The following is a 14,056-nucleotide window of genomic DNA, read 5'->3' as shown; positions in this document are numbered from 1 at the left end:
GGAGAGACAGAGACAGGGGCAGAGAGAGAGAGAGGGAGACACAGAATGGAAAACAGGCTCCAGGCTCCGAGCTGTCAGCACAGAGCCAGACACGGGGCTCGAGCTCACAGACCATGAGATCATGACCTGAGCCAAAGTTGGATGCTTAACCGACTGAGCCACCCAGGCGCCCCCAGGCCTTTCCTATTAATGACAATGATGTCTCTTTCATGCTGGAGTCCAGTCATATATGAGGTCATCAAGGGCCACTTGCTGATTGCCTGTTATGTGTTCCATACTCAGCCACTTCTGGACACCCTGGCGGGAGCCGGCTATGCCTATGAGCCTATGGATAATCCTTCTGGAGAACTTTCAACATCCCACTTTCCATGCCCTGGGGCCAGCATGGGCTGGGGGGAAGGGGCAGCGCACAGGATCTCCAAGGTCTGGAGGGCACCCTGGGAGCTCACCCATTAGTTAGGACACAATTAGACTGCAGCCAGCAAATTTTAGGGACCACCGTCCCAACAGAAACATACCCCATTTCATTCCAAGTGGGGAGAAAACAAACGGGCAGGTGAACCTCCCCCAAGTGCTAACATTCATCACACTTGAGATGGTGAGTCGGATCCAAATCCAGATCTGGCATGACTCATTAGAGCTGGCTGTGGGGAGACGGGGACGGACTGTCTTCACCCTTCCTGTACAGCCAGGTCCTTATTTAAAAGTCCATCTTATTTAACTGTCAAGGTGGGAAACTTCATAAAAGCCAAAATGCCTAGAAGGAGCAAGGGAGCACGCTCACGGCTGATAAGAAGCTTACGGAAGCAGATAGCTCAGGGAATGGGGCGGCTACCCCCAAGCATTCACTCTGCAGTCCCCTGGGAGAGGGGCATTGCTCGAGGGCCAGGAGCTCCCGAGTGGAGTTTCCTGATAAGGAATAGAGAATGGCTCTGGGAGAAGCAGTCCATACGGACCCGGGACCCCTAGTCCTCAGTGGCCTTAGTGATGGGCGAGCATCCTGTTTTATTAAAAGCCTGTTGCTGGCAGGGAAAGCCGTCTGCCTGCTGTGTGGGCAGGGGCCCAATATCGCTGCGGGCAATTCCAAGCCAGTACTTCAAGCTGAAATCAAACCAGGAAAGAACAGGACTGTTTTTTAGCTGATGAAGCAGTACTTTTTCTTTCTTTCTTCTCTTTTTTTAACAGTTCTCTCTCGCCTGGCTCCACTGTGTACTTTTTGTGTGTGCGGGCATGCATGCGACATTCTTCACCGGGCTGCAGCTGGGGCTCAGTCCTGGATGAGCCCACCCCTACTTGCTCCTCCCTCACCCCCCCCCCACCCCCCCGCCCCGTCCTCCCTGCGCTGCCTCACCCCGGTGTCACAGGCCTACCCAGCCCCCAGCCCCTGGGTAGAGGCGGGGAGCAGAGGGAGGCTCAGACTGTGGCCCGAGGTTATTTACAGGGTGGGGGTGGGGGAGGGAAGAGAAATTCGCTGCTTTGTTTATCTTCTGAGTCTGGAAACTCTACAGAATTCATCCATTTCCAAGGAAGCCTGCATGTGCAGGCTTCCAAAACTAAAAAATAAAAGGAGATTCACTTCAAAAGAAACTAAGTGAAAAGCTGTTTTCTTTGTGAGCTGATTTGTTTATTATTATTGTATTTTTTTAACATTAGGTTTGCTGAACGTAGGCAAGGGGAGTCATTTTTTTTTCCATATTTTTATTACATTTTTATTCTCATCCTCTGTTGCCTTATCAGTGAGGAGGGCAAATAATATTTTAAGAGACTGATACATATATGTTCTCAGCTCATCTCACACATAGCTATGGGAAATCGAGGTTCTGCGTAAACCTTTACAATCACGTTTTCTGCTGAGGTTATAGAGGACTGAGAGTCTTCCATTCGTGTTTTAATCAAATTTCACTCAGATTGTCCCACTTTTACAAATGAAAAACAGTGTGCTTCAACACAGATCTTTACGACTAGTTTTTAAAATAATAAAAACAATTTTAATATGCTGGATGGTTGTCTGTACATGATTTCTCTGGGTCTTTTCACAATTTGGAGTGAATGGTGCCCATAGCAAATATAGCATGTTAATTTACTGGCCTCTTTTTAACCCTGCACTCAAACAATAAACTTTTCATGTGGTGCCAAGAAACAGTATATGTTTTGAAAAAAAAATTTTTAAAGACACAGTCAGTGGAGAAAAGGAGATTTCAGAAACAAACGTAAAATGTGCTTGAAAATGTGTTACTTCACATGCGAACATTCGATTTCATATATCCTTAAATATAAATATTCGATTTTTAAAGTTTCTATTATTTACCGCATTATATGAATCATTGTACTGATGTAAGCCTAAAATCATGTAAACTTACAAGTGTTGCTATGTATTTGAATATCTTATGGGATTTGTTTATGGGAGTTTCAAAATCCTGGGGAGAGGTAGTCTATGGCGCAAAAAAAGAGTGGCATGAATCATGTTAAAGCTGATCTACTCTTTTCTAAACTGTGTCTTTTAGGTAAAAGATATATAACAAATTGGATTTTTTTTTTTTCTCCACTCTCTGATTACTTAAGAGAAACTAGGGGATTATCTTTATGGTGAGGAAAAGGGCACAGAAGGCAGTATTTTTCTTTTTTTAAAGAGGGGCAGAGCTCAGTGTTCTGCTTACTCTGCCTTTGCTGGTAAATTTAAAACATTAACTTCAAGCTTTGATATTGTGCTTTCTTGTGAGTCACTGGGCCAAAAGCCCATCCTATATTGTCAGGCAAGGGTCCAAGACGAGAAATCAGTAAAGCACAGATATAAGAAGTCTTTGCCTGTGCAGCGAAACAATCGTCATGAAGAAAGTTCCATTCTTGCCGTGGGAATCCATTTCTAGATAAATGTAGTTAAAGCCTTTCTGCGCCAGAAGAAAACTTCTGCAAGGAAGAACTCAAAGAAAACCATTTTCCATGCTACAGACAAGTATTAACACTACTGATCAACATTTGGTCCAAGAAAGAAATGATTACCTGTTTCGGCTTTCAAAAGGAATTCAATATCCTGTTGACTACAGAGCGGGCTCAGAGAAATGGGACTACTGAGTAATGCAATCGATCCCTTCCAAGAAGGAGAAAGAGGGTGTAGCTTGGACCACAGGAAGCACCATTGATAATATTTTTTTTTCTGTTTCTGGAAAATCAACCAGGAAAGAAAGTATGTCTGAAACATTTAGAAAATAGGCTGTCCTGCCTCTGGTTCTGGAACGAGATGTCATAGGATCACTTTTCCCTACTCCATTTCTCCGAATACAACTAAATTCCCTGAAAACTATTCAACAGACAATGGTAAAAGAAATCTGAACGTTGGAAAACAAAACAAAACACGGTGGACTGGAAAGAAACCTCAAGACTTGAGAAGCAACTTTCTGAGTTCCCTGGATTTTCTTTTTATTTCCCATGTACCCTGATCTGGGCACAGGAGGGGCTTGCAATCTGGAATCACCAATAGGCACAGACAAGAAAACAACAACAAAAAACGAAACCCAAGAATATCCTCCTCTCTCTGGTCAAAGTTCAGGAAAGGGAAAATCCAACAGAGGCCCAGTAAGAAGTTCCAGCCCCCACTACAATCCAGGGTCCTTGCAAACAGTCTAATCTGCAGGCAGTGGGGGCGGAGGCAGCAGAAGCAGCAAAGCCCCAAGCAGTTCTGGCCTCTGGTCCACAACTGAGACATCAGCGGGTGGCCTGATCCACCCACAGCAGCAGCAGTGAAGCCCCATGTCTCCCTGGCCTTGACCCAGTAGTGTAAGGAGACCCAGGCCTAGCAGCTACTTCCCAGCTCCCAAGGGTTGCCCAGCAACAGTCTCCTAACATAATAATCACATAAGAAAGCAATACAAAGTGATATATTAAAAAATATAATAATTAAATCAAAACAGAACTCTAAGAAATGTTCAGGCAACCCACAGAAAGACAAGAACAAAGGAACAGAAGAATGAGAAACAGAAGGAACAAACAGAAAACAAATAATACAACACTAGACTTAGCTTTAATAGATTGCTAGATACCTTGAATGGAAATGGTCTCAATACACCAATTGAAAGACAGAGATTGGCAGGGTGGATTACAAAACGCGACCCAACTATATGTTGTTTATGAGAAACTCACTACAAATTTAATGACACCAGGAGACTGAAAGCAAGAGAAAGGGAAAAGATATACCAAGCAAGTATTAATCAAAAGCATGAATGGCTATGTTAACATCAGACAACATAGACTGCAGAGCAAAGAAGCTACCATGGGCAAAGAGGATTATTCCACTAAGAAGAAAATAGTTCTCCTGTGAACCAAATAACAGTTTCAAAATATCGAAGCAAAAACTAAGACAGCTGAAAGAAAATTAGACAAATCTGCAATTGCCTTTGGGAGCTTCCCACCCCCGCCCCCACTCCCACCCCCGCTCAGAAACTTTAGGACCACTAAAGAGAAAATTAGACCACCACCACCAACTACAAAGATCTAATTGGCATTTATAGGATGCTCAGTCAACAACCGCAGAACATCTGTCCTTTCAAAGGGCCCACGGAACATTCATCAGGGTAGACTGTATCCTAGATCATAAAGCGAACCTTAACAAATTCAAAAGAATTAAAATCATAGAGTATGTTGTCTGACCACAATGGAATCAAACTATAAATCAAAACAGGAGGTCAACAGGAAAATTTCCAAATACTGGAAAATTAAACAATAAACTTCTAAATAATTCATGGGTCAAGGAGGTAATCTCAAAGGAAACTTTAAAAATCATAGCACTGAATGAAAATGAAAATATGTTCATTTTCATTTTCATTCAGTGCTATGATTTTTAAGGTTTGTGAGAGGCAGCTAAAGCAATGTTGAAAGGGAAATTTATGGCACTAAAAGCTGCCTTGGAAGAGGAAGTATCTCAAATCACTAATCTAAGTTCCTACATCAAAAAATTTACAAAAAGAAGAGCAAAATAAATTCAAAGCAAACAGAGAAAGGAGATAATAAAGAGCAGAAATCAATGAAATTGAAAGCTGGAAAATTATAGAAAAAACCATTGAAATGCCAAGACGGTTCTTCAAAAAAATAAAATAAAATAAAATTACTAACTTCTAGCAAGATTGGCAAAGATAAAAAGGAGACACAGATCCCGATCCCCAATATCAGAATTGCAGGAGATACCACAATAAATTCTGCAACCATTATAATGATAATAAAAAATACTACAAACAACTTTATGTTCATAAATTCAACAACTTAGAAGAAATAAGACAATTCCTCTAACACCCAAACTACCAAAACTTAGCCAAGATGAATTGGATGATCTACTCAGTTCTTTAACTGTTGAAGAAATTGAATGTGCAATTTAAATGCTCCACAAAAGAAATCTTTAGGCCCAGATGGCTTCACTAGAACATTTTACCATTCAAAGAATAATTAATGTTATTTCTATATAATCTCTTCCAGACATAAGAAAGGATAAATCACTTCCCACTTCTATATATGAGGCCATCATGGCTCTGATACCAAAACCAACTAAAGACAGTACCCTCCCCCCCAAACCCCTGAAGACTAATATCTCTCATGAACTTAGATGCAAAAATCATCAACCAAATTTAATCAAATCCAACGATGTATATATAAATAGTAAGACACTATGACCAAGAAACATTTATGCCAGGTATGAAATACTGATTCAATATTTGAAAATCAATCAATGTAATGCACCATAGTGACAGGCTAAAGAAGAAAAATCATATGATCATATCAACTGATGCAGAAAAATCATTTACCAAAATGCAATAACCATTAATAATGAAAAAACCTGTCCACGCACTAGGAATAGCAGGGAAGTTCTTTGGCCTCATAAAGAATATCTTCTGAACCCTGCATCAAGCATTGTATTTAATGGTGAAAGATTAAATGCATCTAAGATCTGAACAAAGATGTAGAACAAAGCAAAGATGTCTGCTCTAACTACTCTTACACACAGTATTAGAAGTTCTAACCACTGCAGGGGTGCCTGGGTGGCTCAGTCGGTTGAGCGTCCGACTCCAGCTCAGGTCACGATCTCGTGGTTCGTGGGTCTGAGCTCCGTGTTGGGCTCTGTGCAGTTCGTGTCGGGCTCTGTGCGGAGCCTGGAGTCAGCTTCAGATTCTGTGTCTCCCTCTCTCTGCCCCTTCTCTGCTCACGCTCTGTCTCTCTCTGTCTCTCAAAAAAGAATAAACGTTTAAAAAAAAAAAAAAGTTCTAACTGCTGTAACAAGACAGGAAAAAGAAATCAAAGAATCAGTAAAACTATCTCTGATTGCAAGCAGCATGACTGTCTGCATAGAAAATCCCAAGGACTCTGGGACAAATAGCTCGTCCTCCTTGCCTGGGCTGCATCAATCAGGCAGGTATTTGCAGTTGTTCTCAGGGTTTGCCGCAGTGGACAGCAGCAGGGGGACTGAGAGCACAGCATGGGCACGGTAGGCCGGGGGACACCCCAACTCCCCCACTCTCAGCTGTGTGCCCCCGGACGCCTTCCTTGATCTCTCTGAACTTTGGGCCCCTCATCCGAAGTGGGGTTTTATGATAGAATCCAGAGCCTATAGCTGTTGTGAGTGAGTATTCAACGAGAGCCAGTGTGCAGACAATTGATCACTCTCTACTTGCTGCCCGTCCTGCTACTGTGGCTGCTACTGAACGTGATGGTGCCATCTGCTGAGCTGTCCCCAGGCACTGTCACTGAAGCCAAGAGTCCTGAATTCCCCTGTTAGTGGTCCTGTGACTTGTCGACTCACCCAACCATTCTAAGCCTCGCTGCTCTCATTTATAAAGTGGGGACGATAACCCCTCTCTCATAGGTTTCTTGTCAAGACCTATGAGGTCTTAAGACCAAGTGGAACAACGCATAAAAGTGTCTTGAGCCCTTGATAATAATAATACTACTAATAATAATTAATAATAATAATAATAATGGCCAGAATTTGTTGAGCACTCCCTGCTCAACACAGATCGCTTTTTGCCTACGACCTTGTACCTAATCCTTATAACGATGAATTGTTAGTCTATGCAGTTTGGGAAACTAAGGCCCCAAGAAGTAATGTGTCCAAAGACATAATTTGTAAGGGATAGAATCCAAATTCAGACACCCAGAATCTGGCTGGGCTCTCATGCTTTCCAGAGAAAGTAAGCTAGTGAGGACAAGAACAGCTTGGCATGGGGGCTCACTTCCACTGGCAAGATGGGTACGATCTGGTGTGGGAAGCTCAGAGAGCAGTTTGTGACAGGCAGGGGGGGAACCAAGAGTCATCCTTGGCAATGGCCACTGGCTCCAAACTAACAAGCTGTCTGAGAAATGAGGTGCCCTTTGGTGGAACACCAGGTGGGACGTTAATGAGAGAGCCATCCTCCCCCCACCCCCATCGCGTTTCCTTGAAAGTTCCAACAATGAGGCTGAAGCAAACTACGTGCCCAGGTCTAAAAATAACTCCGTCACTTCCAATAAGGGCTCAGTCTGGGCTGAAGTCATTCTTTCAGGTGCAGCAAAGGAATGCTTGACTGTGCGTCATGAACTTAAAATAGGAGCAGGGTCAGAGGGCCAGCTGGGGCTCACAGATGCCAAGTGGGCAGTTTCTCAGCTGGTGTTTTCTAATATTTCCTGCTTTAAACAGCAGGTTTCTGCCTTTTTTTTTTTTTCAGTTGAGAGGGGGTGAAAATGTATGTTTAAAACGTTCACTAGCTTTGCTTTCTCTCATCTCCACGTGTATTCTTTCCACCCATCATTTGCATTCATTTTTACTGGCTGCTCATGCATTGTCCTGAAATATACTAGTTACAGAAATTAAAATAGGCAATTCCACCTCTTTCTCCCATCATGGATGGATCCATAATGTTTTTCCTGAATATCCCTGGCCAGAGTGCCCCAGGGAAACCGCTGGTTGGACAATTCCCTGATCCCATGGTATGCTGGAAATGGGCTGTCCATTTGTCCGGGTGCTCTACAGAAAGTGTCTCTTTTGTAAAGGAGAGTGGAATAGAGTCTAAGATCCTACCAGTTCTGAGAGTCTGTGATTGATTTCCTTTTTATAACCTGGCTATATTTAGGTTGATGAATTATATTCAAGATGGAATCATCGCTGATTCTGTCAATGAACTGTTTTTGTATTCAAAAGCTACTGAAAGGACTTCTGATCCAGACAAGATAGCATAAACTCACTTCTCCCTTTCCTCCTCCAGCTAGGTACAGTGATGAACTCTGGAAATATTGCAAGAGGTCACCAAAGGAAAACTCTGAAAGGGGAAAGAGAGAGGGAAACAAGCTAGAGATCCTAGTACTGCAAGAACAACATAGCAGGGGGGTGTCTTACTACCCCCTTGCCCAACAGGAGAAGGTGATCTAGGCTTGGCATTTCCTGCTGCCCAACCGGGCTCTAGAGGAGAACCAACAGAGGTTCCCTCTTTTTGGTGGGCCTGAGATTCTCCTCTCTCACTGACAGACACCTGGAATGGCCAGATGGTACCAAAAAAGGGGGTTACAGCATAACAAGCAACCTCGCCTGGGAAGAAGCTTTTTTGTCTCCATGGACCCAAGAGGACCCCTTATCTAGAGGCACCGGGAGAACCAGCTTGAGGAATTTCCTTCAGCCCCCTCAGGTAGCAGCAGGGAGGACCAGTGGGAACCCCAAGAGACTGTAATAATATGACAAACGCTCTGAAATTAAATTGCCATTGGACCCACAGCCCACTAACCTAGGCCAGGATCTGCTGGTTAACCTAAATAGGGTGAGAGCTGGCTTAAAAAAAAAAAAAATTCAAATCGGATTGAGAGTCTCCTAACATAAAAGGCAAGATGTCCAAACATACACATCATATCAAGAACCAGGAGAATAACGTAGATGAGAAAAGACAATCAGGTGACACCCACTCTGAGATGAACCAGGTGCTAGAAGCACCTGACAAAGACTTTGAAGCAGCTGTCGTAAAAATGCTTTAGAAAGGAAGTGCAAATTCTCTTGAAACAAATGAAAGAAGAGAAAAAAAATCTTGGCCAAGAAACAGAGCTTATAAAAAAGGAACCAAATGGAAATCATAGCACTAGGAAATACAAATGACTGAAATAAAAAACTCACCAGATAGGCTCAATGGTAGAATGGATACGACAAAGGGTAGAATCAATAAAATTGAGGAAAAAACAACAGAAGTCACCCAATCTGAGTGACAAAGAGAAAGCATACAGAAAAACTTCTCTACTGTAAATGATGACTTCGAGTCACACATTAGTAGCTTTGACCACATGCCGATGGGCTGCTTAATCAACTTAAGAGAACTAATGGTTTTAAATAGTGACAAATAATTGGAAAATAACAAATTTTAAATGACACCATTTACAAAAGCACCTAAAATATAGGGAATAGTTGGGGCACAGATGATTTTTTAGGGCATTGAAAATACTCTGTATATTATAGGGGCGCCTGGGTGGCGCAGTCGGTTAAGCGTCCGACTTCAGCCAGGTCACGATCTCGCGGTCTGTGAGTTCGAGCCCCGCGTCAGGCTCTGGGCTGATGGCTCGGAGCCTGGAGCCTGTTTCCGATTCTGTGTCTCCCTCTCTCTCTGCCCCTCCCCCATTCATGCTCTGTCTCTCTCTGTCCCAAAAATAAATAAAAAACGTTGAAAAAAAAAAATTAAAAAAAAAAAAAAGAAAATACTCTGTATATTATAATGGTAGATACAGGTCATTATACATTTTTACAAACCCATAGAATGTATGCCATCAAGAGTAACCTGTAATGGAAACCATGGACTTTGGGTGATAAGATGGGCCAATGTAGGTTTCTGAACTGTAACAAATGTATCATTCTGGTTGGGGATGTTGATCCTGGGGGAGGCTATGTAAATGTTGAGGGAAGGAGTATATAGGAAATCTTTCCTTTCCTCTCCATTTTGTTGTGACCCTAAAACTGCTCTTAAAAAAGTCTTTAGAAAATAGCAAAATAGGAGCACCTGGGTGGCTCAGTCAGTTAAGCATCTGACTTCAGCTCAGGTCATGATCTCACAGTTCATGGGTTCGAGCCCCACATCGTGGGTCCGAGCCTGCTTCAGGTTCTATGTTTCCCTCTCTCTCTGCCCCTCCCCCACTCATGCTCTGTCTCTTAAATATAAAAAATAAAACAATTTTTTTTAAAAAATAGCGAAATAAATGTGATGAAATTTAATTAAGAACTATAAGATTATTGTTGAAAGATATTAAAGAAACCCCAAGCAAATATTTATAGAATGAAAAACTTAATGCTCTAAAAAAATTTTTTTAATTTTTAAATTTTTTTACTTGAGAGGGAGTGTGAGTGGGGGAGAGGGGTGGAGAGAGTGAGAGAGAGAGAGAGAGAGAGAGAGAGAGAATCTCAAGCAGGCTCCATGCTGAGCATGCAGCCTGATGTGGGGCTTGATCCTAAGAGACTGGAATCATGACCTGAGCTGAAATCAAGAGTTGTGTGCTCAACCAACTGAGCCACCCAGGCACCCCAAGACTTAATGCTTTTAAAGTCAATTCTCTCCAAACTGATCTCTAGAACTAGCACAATTTCAATATAAATTCCAGTAGAATTTTGTTAATTTTATTTTTAGCATAAACTTCATCCTATTATTTATTTGGAAAATTAAAAGACCAAAACAATCTTGAATAGGAACATTTGTCAAGACTTATTCTGAAGCTTTAGTAAATAAGACAGTGTAAGATTTGTGTAAGCATAGACAAATAGACCCATGGGACAGAAATGAAAGTTCTAGAAAACAGACCACTCACATTCAATACCTTGATTTGTGATTTTAAAAAAAGACACTGCCATGCAATGAGATAAGAAGGATGGTCTTTTCATAAACTCTGCTGGGTTGACTGCATATTCATTGAAAAAAAAAATTAATCTTGACCTTACCTCACACCAGACACAAAAATTAAATCAGGTAGGACACCTGGGTGGCTCAGTCAGTTATGAGTCTGACTCATGGTTTCAGCTCCGGTCATGATCTCATGGTTCCTGAGATCTAGCCCCACATTGGGCTCTGCTTGGGAAAATCTCTCTTTCCCTCTCTATCTGCCCCTCCCGTGGTCGTGCTCTCTCTCTCTCAAAATAAATAAATAAATAAGCTTAAAAAATCAAATCAGGTAGACTGTAATCTAAATATGAAAGGTAAAATGATAAAACTTCTAAAAGATAACATCAGAGAATAATCTCATGAGCTTGGACACGAAAAATTTTCTCAAATACAGTACAAAAAAAACCACTAAGAACATGAGAAAAGATCAGTAAACTGGACTTCATTAAAACCAAGAAGTTTGCTCACCAAAAGACACCAAGAAGAGAGTAAAAAGGTTGGGGTGCTTGGGTAGCTCAGTGGGTTGAGCGTCTGACTCTTGATTTCAGGTCAGGTCACGATCCCAGGGTCATGGGATCGAGCCCCGAGTCAGGATCCACACTGACTGTGGAAATCTGCTTGAGATTCCCTCTCTCTCTTTCTTTCTCTCTCTCTAAAAAATAAATACATAAATAAATAAATAAATAAATAAATAATTTAAAACCTTAAAAAAAGAGTGAAAGGCAAGCCACAGAGAAACAATATTTGCGTATCTTAAACTTGATTTAAAAAAATTGTGTCCAGGATATATGAGACATCTTCAAAAACCATTAGTAGTCCAATAGAAAAAAAATGAGCAAAAGACTGGCACAGGTACCTCACAAAGAGGTTATACAATTTATCAGTAAATATGAGCAGGGGAGTACAAAGGACATTCACAGGGTAACACCACTATACACCCACCAGAGTGGCTGAAAATGAACAGACCGATAACATTAAGTGCTGGAGAGGATGTGTGGCCATTGCCACCGCCATCCACTGACCAGCATGGCGGTAAATGGGTGCAATCACTGTGGAAAATTTGGGGCAGGATTTACTGCACCTGAACAATATAGAACCTGTGACTCAGCAGTTCCCCTCCTTGGTATACACCCAACTGAAACATACACACACGCGCACCGAAGACATGTACAAAACCGTTCAGAACTATCTAGTTAAGGAGCCAAAGACTGGAAACGTGAAAACTTCTAAAAGGAAACCACACTAAAATGGAGTTGGGAGGCCAGAGGTGGGAGTTCTCATGCCCTACCCCTCCTGGCCAATTGCAGAAAGAGCCACACCTTAAAATTTTTTTTTAATGTTTATTCATTTTTTGAGAGAGAGACAGAGAGCATGAGAGTGAGGAGGGGCAGAGAGAGAAGGAGACACAGAATCTGAAACAGGCTCCATGAGCTGTCGGCGCAGAGCCTGACGTGGGACTCGAACCCATGAAGTGTGAGATCATGACCTGAGCTGAAGTCAGATGCTTAACCGACTGAGCCACCCAGGTGCCCCAAGGTGATACTACTTTAGCTACTATACTATCCCAGAAGGAAGAAGATTTTCCTCCCCTGGCGACACTCAGCCAGTGAGAGACTGTAATAACTCAGCCAATGAAAAACCACTATAATTTGAACCCCCAGTTTACACTAATGGACTTTTTTTTTTTTTACAACAGACCTCCCAACTTGTCCCTTTCCTCTGTAAAAGAGCGTTCCTCTCCTTCAATCTCTGGACTTGCCTATGCTTTTGCTCTGAAGCTACTTTGTCCCAAATTGTGATTCTCTGCTTTTTCTGAATGAACCCATTTTTTTTACTGGTAAAAATAACTGGCAGGTTTTTTTAAAGTTTATTTCTTTATTTTGAAGAGGTGGGGGAGTGCAAACACGAGGAGGGGAGGGGCAGAGAGAGGAGAGAGAAAGTCCCAAGCAGGCTCCACACTGTCCGTGCAGAGCCTGAGCAGGGCAGGGGCTCCATTTAGGAATAGTGAGATCATGACCTGAGCTGAAATCAAAAGTCGGCCGCCTAACCAACTGAGCCACCCAGGCCCCGATCTTCAAGGTTGGTAGAAACAGCCCAGAGTTCCATCAACAGTGGAATGGATAAATATCTGTGGTGTCCTTAGCAATGAAATTGAACAATCTAAAACAACACGAGCTAACACAGAACTGAAACCTTCAAGTTCAGGGTAGGGAGCCAGACAACCAAGAGGGCACACGGGATGATACTATTGACATGAAGGTCAAGAACAGACAAAGCTAATCGGTGGGGATGCAAGTCAAGATGGTCGTAATTTGGAGGATGTGACTGGAAAGAAGCACAAAGGGGCTGTTGGGGTGTTTGTAATGTCCTGTTTCTTTGTCGCTGTTGTCGTTATCTGTCTCTTCTTTTTCTGCTGAAGTATAATTAACATCTAGTGTTATATTAGTTTCAGGTGTACAATATAATGAAGATTCAACAGCATCCTGCTCCTCAATCGGGTCATGGTTTCATAGATTTGGTTCCTTTGTGAAAATTTGTCGCGCTCTTATGCAGATCACTTGTGCACTTTTCTCCATGTATGTCTGACTTCGGCAAAGGGTTGACCTAAAACACTATGTTGGAGTTTGCAGAGGTCAACACAGCCACAAAAACTTTGTTGCTTCACAAAGAGTATTTTATATGATGCCCCAAAACTTTGGAAACCAAGATGCTGTTTTCTCACTCTGAGCCAATAAACACACAAACTGATAGAAAAGTCATTGGGTTCACAGATGACTTATTTGTAGACGGTCTACACCACATGTCCTAACATCTTCCATCCAAAGGCAGGCCAGCCTTCCATTCAGCAGAGAGGCCCTGCTCACCTGTCAGACCATCCGCTTCTCTGAGCCCAGGGAGTTTGGTTATGCCCCACTCTGGTCCTCCTGCCCTCACCCTGGTCCTCCCAGCTGCTCACCTGACGCCATGACCGACATCAGGGCAGGCCGCCATGTCAGTGTGGACCTCACCAGTGACCCATTCTTTTCATTCCATGCTGACGCCCCCTGACATAGAGAATTGGAGATGGAATTCTTTGGGAATTTCCAGTCTAAAACCATCTAGAGAGCTCTTGCTGAGTTACTGAAGATACCTTTGCTGGAACACTTGGCTAAAATCATCCTGGCATTTTTTTATGAGGAAGTGGGTTTTAATTTGGAAGATGT

At 42.5% G+C, this 14,056-nt stretch overlaps 1 long non-coding RNA gene across 1 annotated transcript in view; it reads left to right on the top strand.

Moving 5' to 3' along the window:
• Positions 1-13,612, top strand: part of LOC131484729 (uncharacterized) — a 151,012-nt gene extending 137,400 nt beyond the window's left edge. The window contains exon 4 of the long non-coding RNA XR_009248413.1: positions 13,300-13,612. This is a non-coding gene — a long non-coding RNA (uncharacterized LOC131484729). The remainder of the gene's footprint in view (positions 1-13,299) is intronic.
• The last annotated feature ends 444 nt before the right edge of the window (positions 13,613-14,056 follow it).

The sequence above is a fragment of the Neofelis nebulosa genome, chromosome 9, assembly GCF_028018385.1.
Source record: "Neofelis nebulosa isolate mNeoNeb1 chromosome 9, mNeoNeb1.pri, whole genome shotgun sequence".
NCBI lineage: Eukaryota > Metazoa > Chordata > Mammalia > Carnivora > Felidae > Neofelis > Neofelis nebulosa.
This window is presented reverse-complemented; position numbering and strand designations above follow the sequence as displayed.